The 13,336-nt window shown below is 34.1% G+C and overlaps 2 pseudogenes across 2 annotated transcripts; both read left to right on the top strand.

Annotated features, from left to right (window-relative positions):
- Nucleotides 1–347: 347 nt before the first annotated feature.
- On the top strand, nucleotides 348–5,902 carry LOC143607014 (protein NSP-INTERACTING KINASE 2-like; annotated as a pseudogene). Its single transcript, XR_013148857.1, has 10 exons — nucleotides 348–415; nucleotides 497–640; nucleotides 1,432–1,503; nucleotides 1,584–1,643; nucleotides 1,731–1,819; nucleotides 2,279–2,422; nucleotides 2,642–2,811; nucleotides 3,809–3,980; nucleotides 4,517–4,911; nucleotides 5,556–5,902. The product of XR_013148857.1 is annotated as a protein NSP-INTERACTING KINASE 2-like (transcript).
- A 2,901-nt stretch (nucleotides 5,903–8,803) lies between these two features.
- On the top strand, nucleotides 8,804–12,381 carry LOC143607012 (protein trichome birefringence-like 2; annotated as a pseudogene). Its single transcript, XR_013148856.1, has 6 exons — nucleotides 8,804–8,996; nucleotides 9,040–9,837; nucleotides 10,559–10,751; nucleotides 10,938–11,128; nucleotides 11,441–11,599; nucleotides 11,970–12,381. The product of XR_013148856.1 is annotated as a protein trichome birefringence-like 2 (transcript).
- Nucleotides 12,382–13,336: the final 955 nt, after the last annotated feature.

A 13,336-nucleotide genomic window follows, 5' to 3' on the forward strand; every position in this document is an offset into this window, starting at 1 on the left:
AAAATAACTAAATAATACATATTGTTTTTTTACATAAAATTATAATAGAAAAAAATATATAAAAATAATAATTATATAAAAAATAATTAATATATAGTAAACGAATCGAGCCCGAGCTTAAGCTTGAAAATCTACTCACGAGCCGAGCTCGAGCTTTGAAAATAGAGCTCGAATCGAGCCGAGCTCGAGCTCGGGCTCAGTGTAAGTTAAACGAGCCGAGCTCGAGCCTAGTCAAGCTCGGGCTCGGCTTGTTTGCACCCCTAAGTCTATCCGTGTAATTAACTATTTTTTTTAAGTGTTGCTTATTTAACTAAAAATGTTTTTTTTTTTTCGCAATCATCAGAGGGATGCCTGGTCAAAATATATCTGGGACTTTATCGCCTGCAATTGGAAACCTTACTAACTTGCAATCTATGTAATCATCTTTCTGATATTTTACCAATATTTTAACTGTTTTTATTAATATACGTGTTCTTACAGTTGATCTTTTGTTTAGTACGTTACAGAATAATGTGTTTTCTGGTCCCATTCCGGGTGCAATCGGGAAGTTATCGAACCTTCAAACACTTGATCTTTCAGGGAATAAGTTCAGTGGCGAGCTGCCAAGTTCATTAGGAGATCTCAAGAACTTAAATTTATTGTAAGTTTGTATTTTTATCTTTTCTAGTGTCATAATGCATTATGCAAGTAATGGAGGTGGCAAGATGAACGGGTCGAGTAACGGTCAAATCGGGCTTAGTTGAAACGTGTCATTTTTAGTACACTGTGAAACAGGATTGGTCGACCCACAACGTTTTATTAGTTTATCTATAAAATGGGTCATTTTTAGCTCGTCTCGTTTCAAATTCTATTATAAAGCTTAAGCTCGGGTCATGAGTAGTTTTTCAACTATAATTTTTTGTATATAACATAATATATATTATTTAGCTATTTTTTATCACAGTTTTATATATAATAAAATTTATTATATAAACATTGATATCCTAATATGTTAAATAAAAATTGTATAAATAATAGGCTTGTTTAGGCTCGCCATCCAGCTCAGGCTCAACTTCGTTTAAGCTGACTCGAGCTATTAGTGAGCCGGTCTAGAGTAGTTCACGAGTGGCTTGGCTCGTTTCCACCCCTGATCATAATGCATGCGATAGAAGTGGCAAGATAAGCGCGTCGGGTAATGGGTCAAATCAGATTTAGTTAAAAAACGGGTCATTTTTCGTCCCACTTCGAAACAAGATGGGTTGACCCACGAATGTTTCTTTGTCCATCTTCTTTGATTACTAATGCGTTAATTATGATTCTATAAGGCATATTATTACAATAGTTATTCACTCATTTGTATTTGAACGGGTCGTGACTGCCACCTCGAGATGCAGTAAGCTATACTTTGCTATTAAGTTTTCTAATCACAACACACATTTGTATTCGAAACAGGCGACTAAACAACAATAGCCTTACTGGACCAGTTCCCGCGTCATTATCTGGAGTTGGAGGCCTCACTCTTGAGTATGTCAACTTGCCTTAAATTTTTTATTTATTTGATAATATTCTTATACTTGTTAAAGTTGGCTTGCTTTCTTATTTAGAGACCTTTCATATAATAATCTTAGCGGTTCGTTGCCTAAAATATCAGCATGAACATTCAAGTGAGTTGCTTTTCACCTTTGATAGTAATGATTTATCTTTGTTTAATAATCATCTCTAAATCATGCTTCAATCTATTTTTTTATCAGAATTGTAGGAAACCCGTTACTTTGTGAACATAATTCAGAAAATGACTGTTCGGCTATTTATCCCGAGCCACTTTCTTTCTCACCAGACGGTATCACATTATCTTTCCCATAAACATTCTTGTTCAAATCCTTGTTACGCCATACGTGTTTATTTTACAAAAAAAAAAAAAATGATGTCATTTTTATCCTTTCAAAACACTAAAAATGTTATTTTTTTAAGTAACTGGTTTTATTTTTATTTAATATGGAATAATACGATTTTTTAGCATCTAGAAAGGGTAAATACGATATTATTAAATTTTGAATGTTTAGAGGGACATATGAATAAAAATTAATCATTTTTTAAAAATTCTGAATGGTTAAATGTGCTTGCAATAGCTAATATAATTTAAATAATAATGTTGGGGAATTTAGTGTTGTTTGACATATGAGTAACCCGAATTGGTCCATTTATATGTAATAGGGTAGAAATTGCCATCAGTAATTTACAACACTAATGTGATAACTTGTATATAAAAATAATTATGTATTAATGTTTGCTTTAGCAGGTGAATCTTCATCTGGGAATAAAAGTCGCCATTTAGCGATTGCCCTTGGCACAAGCTTTGGTGCTATAATACTAATAGTAGTTGTCGTATTGCTCGTTTGGTGGCGATATCGTAAAAATCAGCAAATTTTCTTTGATGTTAATGGTAAGTCATTAATGTCTTATTTACATAAACTTAGTAACTCTTTTTTATTAAAAAAAAAGATTAATGTTAATAATTTCTGCATTCATATTTTTGACAAACTAATAATGAAAAAAAAAGTTTTGAATTTTTTGATAAAAACTTTTTTGTGGGACCCACCAACCTGATAATTCTATTATTATTATTATTACTTTTTATTTATTTTTAAATTTATGTAAACAGAGCAATATGATCCTGAGGTTTGTTTGGGCCATTTAAGGAGATTTACATATAAGGAACTGCGGGCTGCTACCGATCATTTCAACGCGAAAAACATTTTAGGTAAAGGTGGATATGGAATTGTTTACAAAGGGTTATTGACAGATGGCATAGTCGTGGCGGTTAAACGGTTGAAAGATTGAAGAAACACTAAGTAACCCCGGCAGATTACGGATAATCTTAGGGTCAAGTAGATGTTTCCCACGAGGGTTAGGTCCGGCAAAGATGGTTATTCTTCTGATGACCTGCAAAACAGACACCGTGCGCTCGTCACTGAGAAGGGGGGTACCTCCTTGTGACCACCCTCCGGCGTGAGAATCAGACTAGATTGCTCTGAATATAAATGTATATTAAGAGAAATAGCTAGAGCAGATAAGATATGTGATGGTATAAGATAGTATATGATATAAGATGTGATATCCCGTTCCAAGGTGTTGGAGTATTTATAGCCGAAGGTAGGTTTCCAAGCAGGTACAGCCAGCTGTATAATATTCCTTTTCTACCAACTGTGGGCTACGCACGTGCCGTGCTGGTGGTTGGTGGGTAGACAGCGGCTGATAGTGACATGGCCGGCTGTGTACTATTCCTTTTCCACCAACTGCAGGCTATGTACGTGCCACGATGAGGGTTTGTGAGTAGGCAGCGGCTGATAGTGACATTAAGTACTAGAGCGTGCTGCTGGTCGTACTGTTGTCAGTGAGCTGTCACCTGTGATTGGTTCATGGGCTGCTTTGGTCAGATCTTGTCTATTTTGTCCATACCTTGGCAGGTATAGTACAAAAGATCCTCCAGAAGCGTACGGACTGGCTCATTTGGGCGGGAGTATTCCCGCATTGCTCATTCCTTCTTCAGGTGACATTACTGAATTATTGAGAGTTAGTGCCTTGTGCGTGTAGCCTTACTATTAGTGCGGGTAGCCTCCGCTGATGGCTTGTATCCGCAGCTGCGGGAACAGGCGGGGTACTTCACCATTGGGAGGCTTTTCCTGCGGGAACAGCTGGCGTATGCACGTAAGGTCTTCATCTCTCTGAGCATGGTGGGTCCTGCGGAACCAGTTGGTCTTTGCGCAGACGTCCCTCTTCAAGATGAGTCTTGCGGGTCCAACTGGGCTCTGCTGGGACCTACCTCTTCAAAGATGATATTAACTTTGGAGGTGAAATCCAATTTCAAACAGAAGTTGAAACCATAAGTTTGGCTGTTCATCGTAACCTTTTACGCCTTTGGGGATTTTGTTCAACCGAAAATGAGCGGATTCTGGTCTACCCGTTTATGCCAAATGGGAGTGTTGCTTCTAGATTAAGAGGTTTGTATTATACATGTTTACATTTTTTTTCAATAATTTATAGTGAAAATGCATGAAAGGGAGATATTTTTTTACAACTTTAAATTTGCCGCAAAATAGAAACCAACTTGCAGTTTATTACTGATTTTCGCAACTAACCTCATTTTAACAGATTTACATGTTTAAAAACTGATATATATTTTTTTTAAATTTATAATTATTAATTGTCATATTAAATGCCACATGACAATTAATAATTATATATAATTATAAGGTTGAAAAGGACGAATAACTGTCACATCAGATCATTATATAATTTTTGAATAGGACGGTCGGGTCGGGTCGGGTCAAAACCATTTGACCCATTTCATCTTTAGTTCATTTTTTTTATTGATGTTAACCGGTTAGAGTTAAAAATACCGTTGGTTGATCCATTTAGAAGTAAACGGGTCGAAACTGTCACCTTAGTTTCAAAATGTTATGCTTCTCGTTCGCAAGAATAATAGTTTATTTGCATGATATTTGTTATTTTTAACATCCGATTGTGGATTTATCAGATCAAATCAACGGTAAGCCCGTGTTAGATTGGTCAAGAAGGAAAAATATAGCTTTAGGAACTGCAAGAGGATTACTATATTTACATGAGCAAAGTGACCCCAAAATTATTCATCGGGACGTTAAAGCAGCCAATATATTATTGGATGGAGATTTTGAGGCGGTTGTTGGTGATTTCGGGCTGGCTAAGTTGTTGGACCACGGCGATTCTCATGTGACCACTGCGGTTCGTGGGACTGTGGGCCACATTGCTCCTGAGTATTTGTCAACGGGCCAATCGTTTGAAAAAACTGATGTTTTTGGGTTTGGGATCTTGCTTTTGGAGCTAATTACGTGTCAACGGGCCTTAGATTTCGGAAGGACTTCTGCTAATAAAAAAGGCGTTATGCTTGATTGGGTATTTTTCTTGCCCTCTTATATATAGCATATAAATCACGGTAACGGATCAAAGTGGTTCGGGTGGGTTGGGTAACGGGTGAAAGTGGTTCGGGTCAAAACAAGGCTACACTTTTTTTTTATTATTTTTATAGATAGTGTGATAACTGATAAATATGATGGGTCAAAGTGGTTCGGGTCAAAGCAAAGTAATTTTTAGTACAGCCAACCGGCATTCACTTATTTTGTCCTTTTTTATTTTTCAAATAGTAAATGTGTTAAATATTATTACTATTACAACCTATAGTAGGGTTTTACACATTTGAAAACATTTTTTATACCACCCAACTTGTTGAACCGCCCGACCCATTTGAACCCGTCTTGTATAAACTTAGTCTCTTAACAAACTTGCATTTTAACAAGAATAATGATGGTTTATCTAGTTATAGAAATAGTATGCATCTTAAAAGAATTGGTCATTTATTATATAAATATACATTTCGTTGTATTTAATGTAAACGAAAATGTTTACACGTCACATCTTCGGAAAACGGTTAATTTTTTACACGGGCTGAAACGGGCCGGGCCTTATTTGACTCGAAACACGTGTTTAGTGTGAAATAATATTAAGCTATCGTCGTTTAACTTAAATGTCTAATGGCACAGGTAAAGAAGCTCCATCAGGACGGAAAGCTCAACCTAATGGTCGATAAATCACTAAAAAACAATTTTGATGCGACCGAGTTGGAAGAAATGGTTCATGTTGCGCTTTTGTGCACCCAATTCAACCCCCTAACCCGACCCAAAATGTCGGAAGTATTAAGAATGTTGGAAGGGGAAGGACTAGTGGAAAGATGGGAGTCTTCAGATAACATTGAAGCACCGAGATTTGGTGCATTAGAAAGTTTCCCACAAAGATATGCGGATTATATAGAAGAATCTTCGCTCGTTTATGAGGCAATGGAGCTTTCGGGTCCACGATAGTTGACCCGAAGTTTTCACGCTCGTTGTTCGGTTCGATCTTTGTATAATAAAAAAAAGGTTAGTAGTAATATTTTCCGGTATGCAAATCACCTACTAGACTACCATTTGTGGTGATGTTTATAGTTGATAAATTAATGTAATTCATATGTAAAAAGAAGTAAAGAAAATCTAGTATATAATGGTTGTAGTATTTTCTTTTTATTATCGAGTAAACTGCATTTTTCATTCATGTGGTTTGTCCAAATCTACGGTTTTAGTCAAATAGTTTCAAATTTGTGATTTTCGTCTCTGTGGTTTTATTTCATTTGCAATTAAACCCGAATTCATTAACCTCGTTAAGTCTGGTTGTTAAACCCATTAGCGTGCCCCTCACGTGTGGGGCAGTTTTGTCCTTTTTTTTTCCAAATAAACCCCAGTTTTAATTCACAAGCCCTCTCATATGAGGGGCTGGGTGTATTTGGGGGAAAAGGACAAAACTGCCACTCACATGAATGGCACATTGATGGGTTTGACGACCAGATTTAACGGGATTTGTGAATTCGGGTTTAATTGCAAGTGAAATAAAACTACATTGACGAAAATCGCAAATTTGAACTATTGGACTAAAACGCAGATTTAAACAAACCACATGGACGAAACTGCAGTTCACTCTTTATTATTTTTTAATTGGAATTTGCTTGGGGTTTCTTTTAAGATATTTTAGGCTTCATTATTCGTGTGTTTACTCTCTTAAGAGCTCGTGTTTTTAACTTATAATAGCCTGTGAGTACCCTATTAACCAATACAATCTGATAAAGTTTGTGTTAGACATGAGGTTTTCGGATTCTTTATTTATGTTAGTGACTTCTTATTTGAATAAACTATTTTCACTATAGTCGCATACTCTACGGACGTGTTAGGAGATTTTAGAGTATAGTATATAGCTCAAAATTGTATTTTCCATCATGTGTGATAGTTATGTACATAAATATAGTTATTTATGGGATTTACTGGGTACGATTGTTGTTGTATGACGTTTTACAAGAAAAAACCCAAATCAACTCTTCTTAGTATAATTATTATTCATACCTAAACTATGACATAACTTGTATTGCAAGTATATAGTCATGTGTATCATTTACCACGTAGCTTTGTTTATGGATCTCAATAGTTCAATTCCCAAATTTTTTTTTGTCAATACTTGTATTATATTGCTAATTATAAAGCTCTTAGTAATTGACATATCTAAGACTGAAAAACGGGTTATGCGATAAGATGAGGACATGATACATATTTTTAAAACGTTTTCAAAGTTGATTTTAACTACGAGATTAAGGACAAAGCCTATAGATAGTGGATAACTATGTTGTATGCTAAAATATCACGTTACTATCAGATAGACAATAATACTTTAACTAACTATTTGTTAACTTGGATATAGTTGTATTAACTAAAAATTAAATTAAAGAAATAAAATTAAAAAAAATATGTGATTGGTTGATTGGGGATGGACCCCACCTCTCACACTCATCACCTCCGTTAAATCTACGACGATTGGAGGTTTGGCGTTATCCTTGGCATTCGTGTACTCACTTTGGTGCCCCATATGGTTGATGTGGCTACCCCTTTACGTCACAAATGCTCTACACTACACATAGTGTTATATGATGCTTTTGAGGAAAAGTATTACCGTCTAATTATAACTATAACATATATTAACATAATACGTATTAAAATTTTAATTTTAAAATTCGTGTACCAACATTTACATATTGTATCCACAAGATTTGTTTAGTTACGCAAATGGTATCTCAAACATCTATTTACATGTAACACCTCATATGGCTTTTTAATATGGTAACCATCATTTTTCATCAAGTTACACAAACAACCTCAAAAGTTTTAATATGGTTCAAACTGATACCGTAAAATTAAACCGATGAAACACGCTTGCAATGTTTTAAAAACCGATACATACTGGACGGTTGAAATGATTATCTTGGATTTTGGTAAGGCAACTGGTATTTAGAGCCATCTATTTTTGGCTGGCATGTTAGAACATCTTACCACCGGTTTTTTTGAAAAATATCAGTTTTAAAATTCAAACCCAAGAGATTTTGATATTTTTTGCGGCCCATATTTAAAAAAAAAGTTGCTTTTAACCTGGCGAATAAATTGAAACGAGTAAACACAGTAAGTGACGATTCGTTCTTCAACCAAATTTTGTTTCCCACAAATCCAATGTTGGTTTCTTTATATCTTTTGTAATTGATTAATTTCATACTCAAAGAGCAAACTTCCTATTTGACTCGATCATTGTACATGTCATAATGTGTGGTGTTTATTAATGTATTTTATGGTTATTTTTTGAGTTGAAGTCGTATTTATATGAAATTAAAATATAAACTATTTAATCCGGGTGAACCTCTCGGTGTACCTTCCCATTCAACCACTTATACCATTTTTAAACCAAATCTATTACGAATAAAAAACCGGTTTTCAAAACATTACACACTTGTTTAAAGCAACTAGCTTAGTTGACTTAATTTGTTACCAAGTTGACTAACCACTAATCATGCTAATCAGCATTTACATCTTTTAAATTTCTTTTACATCTTTTGTCGGTACACATTCACTTCCAAAGGTATTTCCGTCATTTCACCCTGTTCTCTGCAGCCTGTCTATCTTGTTCTCGTCTTCCAAACAAAACCACTTCACACTCACACACACACACTCCACTCAACACACAACACAATATGTTTTAAGATTTCATAACTTCCAAACATTAATCTTTCAAACCTTGTAAAACAACCTTAGACACACACCTTCCTAGTAATCTCCTCCAAAACAATTTTCATTTTTTTTTTCACTTTTTCATCTTTATTAATTTTCACACACACAAACACCTCCACTGTGTGTGTAATGGTGTTATTACATCCATAACCATAACCATGAACTTGAAGAAGCTTGTTTCCAATATCAGATCACTTGCCATATTTTCAATATCCCAAAAAAAAGGTAGTTTCTGGATTTGGTATAGGCCTTGTGTCTTTTTTTGTTTTTTTATTTCTTGTGTTCTTTAATGTTTCTTTCAAGAATCCCATTTTAAACAACTCTTTGTTTCAAGGATTTAATAATAATAATAATAATAATAATAATAATAATAATAATAATAATAATAATAATAAAAAGTTCTGTGATTTCTTGGTCTTTATCTTTTACTAGAACCCCTTCTGTTAATATATCTTCTGTTCAAAACCCTAAGGGTAGTTTTGGTAATTTTTCTGAAAAAGATTTTGGTTTGGAGGGTACCCATTTGAGTAATCTCACTAATAATGTGAAAAATGGAAGCTTTGATTTAGATTTTGAAAAAAAATCTAATCTTGATGATACCCATTTGAGTAATTTCACTAATAATGTGAAAAATGAAAGCTTTGATTCAGATTTTGAAAAAAAATCTGATCTTGATGACACCCATTTGAGCAATTTCACTAATAATGTGAAAAATGGAAGCTTTGATTCAGATTTTGAAAAAAAATCTGATCTTGATGATACCCATTTGAGTAATTTCACTAATAATGTGAAAAATGGAAGCTTTGCTTTAAATATTGAAAAAAAAATCTGATCTTGATGATACCCATTTGAGTCATTTTACAAATGATGTGAAAAATGGAAGCTTTGATATAAAAAGTGATAAAGATTCTGATTTGGGTGATACTCATTTGAGTAATTTGACAAGTGATGTGAAAAATGGAAGCTTTGATGGGATTTCTGCGAATCCCGGTTTCGATTTGAGAAATGATAGTGGTTCTTATGAAGAGTGTGATATTTTTAATGGGAGATGGGTTAGGGATGATACAAAGCCGTATTACCGGGCCGGGTCGTGCCCACATATTGATCGGGATTTTGATTGTCATCTTAATAAGCGGCCGGACGATGGATATGTGAAGTGGAAGTGGCAGCCATTTGGATGTGATATCCCAAGGTAATATGATTGATTGCATATTATGTTATGACTTATGGAATTGTTTGATTTGAATATTATATCAGTTTTTTACAATTGTATAATCTTGAATGGTAACATTTGAGTATATAAGTTTGTTAGATTTTCTTATTATGTTTAGTAGATTGAAGTATTCAAATAGTTCTTTGTTTGACTATGCATATTTATTATTTAGTATATGATCTTGCTTAGGTTAACTTTTTGGGACTAGATGGATATTAAGTACATATTTTGTCAATTTCTTTCTTTTAGCTACTTGATTTTGTTGCTTATATACACACATTAGAGTATAGAGGTGGCAATAAATTAGTTGAAAGAAATGGATTATACGGGTCAAAAGCTACCCAAAGTATATTCATTATGAATAATACCTCCAAAATCATTTTATTTTGAAAAGCAGATCATCATTGTAACCATATATATATATATGTATATATATATATATATATATTTACATATTATAAAAAAATTAATTATTTATAAAGTTCAAGAAAAGTTAAAGACAAAAAGTGTCTTGTTGACCCGGCCCGGCCTGACTCATACTAAAAATTACTCTTTTTGACCGCCACCAACCGGCCCATATCATTGCACAATGGCTAGTTACTCACTTACTTGAAATAATCATTAATAATCCAGCTTGTGACAAGTTGATTGCTTAACAATAATTTAATTTATGCATTATCATGTTTAATGTGAATTTCAGTTTAAATGCAACCGATTTTTTGGAGAGGTTGAGAGGGAAGAAGTTGGTTTTTGTAGGGGACTCTTTAAACCGCAACATGTGGGAGTCTTTGGTTTGCATATTAAGAGAGTCTATCCCAAATAAAAAGAGAGTTTATGAGATATCCGGAAGGCACGAGTTCAAGAAAAAGGGATTTTATGCTTTCCGATTCGAGGCAAGCTTTCCAAACTTGTTATATTTACAAATTACTATTTATATGTGTGTATTAAACATATTTTAGAGGCCATACCCTTGAACAATGACAATATTGTGAAAAAATTAATATCGTGTAATATGTTATTTGAATCTTTTTTAACTTGGATTTGTCTAATAAGTTGTGTAAATGATTCTGTTTGTGTAGGACTACAACTGTACAGTTGATTTTGTGAGTTCTCCATTTCTTGTTCGAGAAACGTCTTACAGTGGCAAAAACGGTACATTGGAGACGTTAAGGTTAGATTTGATGGACAAAACAACTTCAATGTACCATGATGCGGATGTTTTGGTGTTCAACACGGGACATTGGTGGACGCATGAGAAAACCTCTCGAGGGTGAGAACAATATCTTTCTTTGAGAACATAGTTTTTTTTATAACGGTGTGAACACATATGCTTTTGGTCTTAGTCGTGTTGGGTTGACTAGAAACATTTTTTGTTCAAAAGTTTAAACCTTTATTAACAATAATAATTTGAGATTTCAAAAAAAATGATTTAGGATATTCTATGCACTAAAAGTACACCTTGAGCGACTTTCAACATGTTTGACCTGTTTGGCCAGCTAGAAATAAAACATAATCTCGTTAAAAGACGATTCTACCCTTTTAACATCACAAACACAATTTGTGTTTTTCTGTAAAATGACAGAGAAGATTATTACCAGGAAGGTGATCATGTGTACCAGAGGCTCAAGGTTCTTGATGCATACAGAAGGGCGCTTTCGACGTGGGCCCGATGGGTGGATAAGAACATCGACATCAATAAAACACAGGTTATCTTCAGAGGCTACTCGGTAACTCATTTTAAGTAAGTTTAACTCTTCTTCTGTTCTGTTTCACATCTTACTTTGTTCTTAACTTTATAGTTGTCTTCGTTTTGACTTTTCTGGTCAAATCGGTAAAAACATCAAAATTCAAATGATTTTTTATACTTTTTTTTAATAAAGACTTTATTTTCGATAAAAGGATCCAATTACAATAAAGAGGCAGGTAAGCGGGCAACTAGCTGCGCTGCAACCCCCTTTTGAATGGCAAAAATGATCATACTGAAAACAAAGCTATGGTTATTAGCCATCGATGGTTCTTATACTTTCTAACAAGATTTTGAGAACCAAACTATACCATTTATCGCATGCGCATCACATTTGGTTTGACCAGCATGTTTGACTTTGTTACAGAGGAGGTCAATGGAACTCGGGGGGCAAATGTCACAAAGAAACCGAGCCAATATTCAACTCGAGTCACCTTACCAAATACCCGACAAAGATGAGGGCTTTCGACAACGTGCTCAAACAGATGAAGAATCCTGTTATATATCTAAATATTAGTAGACTAACAGATTATAGAAAAGACGGGCATCCATCGATTTATAGGATGGAATACAAGTCGGTTGAAGAACAAATCGCAGCCGAACGGTCCCAAGATTGCAGCCATTGGTGCTTGCCAGGTGTGCCTGATACTTGGAATGAGTTGCTATATGCATCTTTATTGAAATTAGGAAGAGGGTCTTGGAAAATATAATGGAAAGAAGAATCAAGATATACATAAAGGTTTGACTTTTATGTGGTTAAAAGAATCATGTTGACCATTTATGAGTGTTACTATTTTTCTTTATTTAAGTAGCTATATAGATATTTTGACTTTTGAGTGAGTTATGTGAATTACACTAAATTCTATATAGTATTCAAGTAGCTATATAGATATTTTGACTTTTACTATTTTTCTTTATTTAAGTAGCTAAGTAGAGGTTAAGACTTAAGAACATGAAAATTACATTAAAACCTACCATGTTTTGATATTAAGGCATAGCAATCCAAACATACTACTCTACAGGAAAAAAGATGTGCACACTCCAATTTCTAAGTTTAATTTATAATTTAGTTAAGGTTTTAGATGCTGAGTAATTTTTTAGATTTATAATACAAGTTCACATGTGAAATAAATGTTAGTTTATATGTGAATTTACACTAAATATTCTAGTCACATGTACGAGCTGGGGTCTCACCGGAAGCAGCCTCTCTATTCCTACAGAGTAGAGGTAAGGCGGTCTACATCTTACCCTCCTCAGACTCTACCATAGCTTTGCTATTGGTGGGATATACTAAGTACGATGATGATGATGTGATTATAAAGAAACTACTCATCTCTGATAAGAATATAACCAAATTTATCTAATATGGCCATTTTATAAACTGACGTGGTGTTTACATGAAAACCACTTACTTTGACGTGTATATCAGTTAATTCGGCTGGTAAGGATAACTGTTGGTTTGGGTAGAAACACTAGATATTTTGTTGGCACATGCCATGTGTACAAACAACACTTGGCGATATGTGTTTCTAGAATTACACTAATTCATATGATTTTACATTACATACCGACTAACCTAGTTTAAGAAAGTCATTTAATCCTATGTAAATTTAAGTGAAATAGATTGTCTAAAGACATTCAAACAACTAAAAAGAACATGCACAAATATTTACTCAACTTTTTTCTTCTCTATTTTTTCTTCTCCTTGACACACGCTAGTATGTCATATGCCAA

Source organism: Bidens hawaiensis, unplaced genomic scaffold, assembly GCF_021521415.1.
Source record: "Bidens hawaiensis isolate Kalapana, Puna unplaced genomic scaffold, B.hawaiensis_p1.1 tig00078891_1, whole genome shotgun sequence".
Lineage (NCBI taxonomy): Eukaryota > Viridiplantae > Streptophyta > Magnoliopsida > Asterales > Asteraceae > Bidens > Bidens hawaiensis.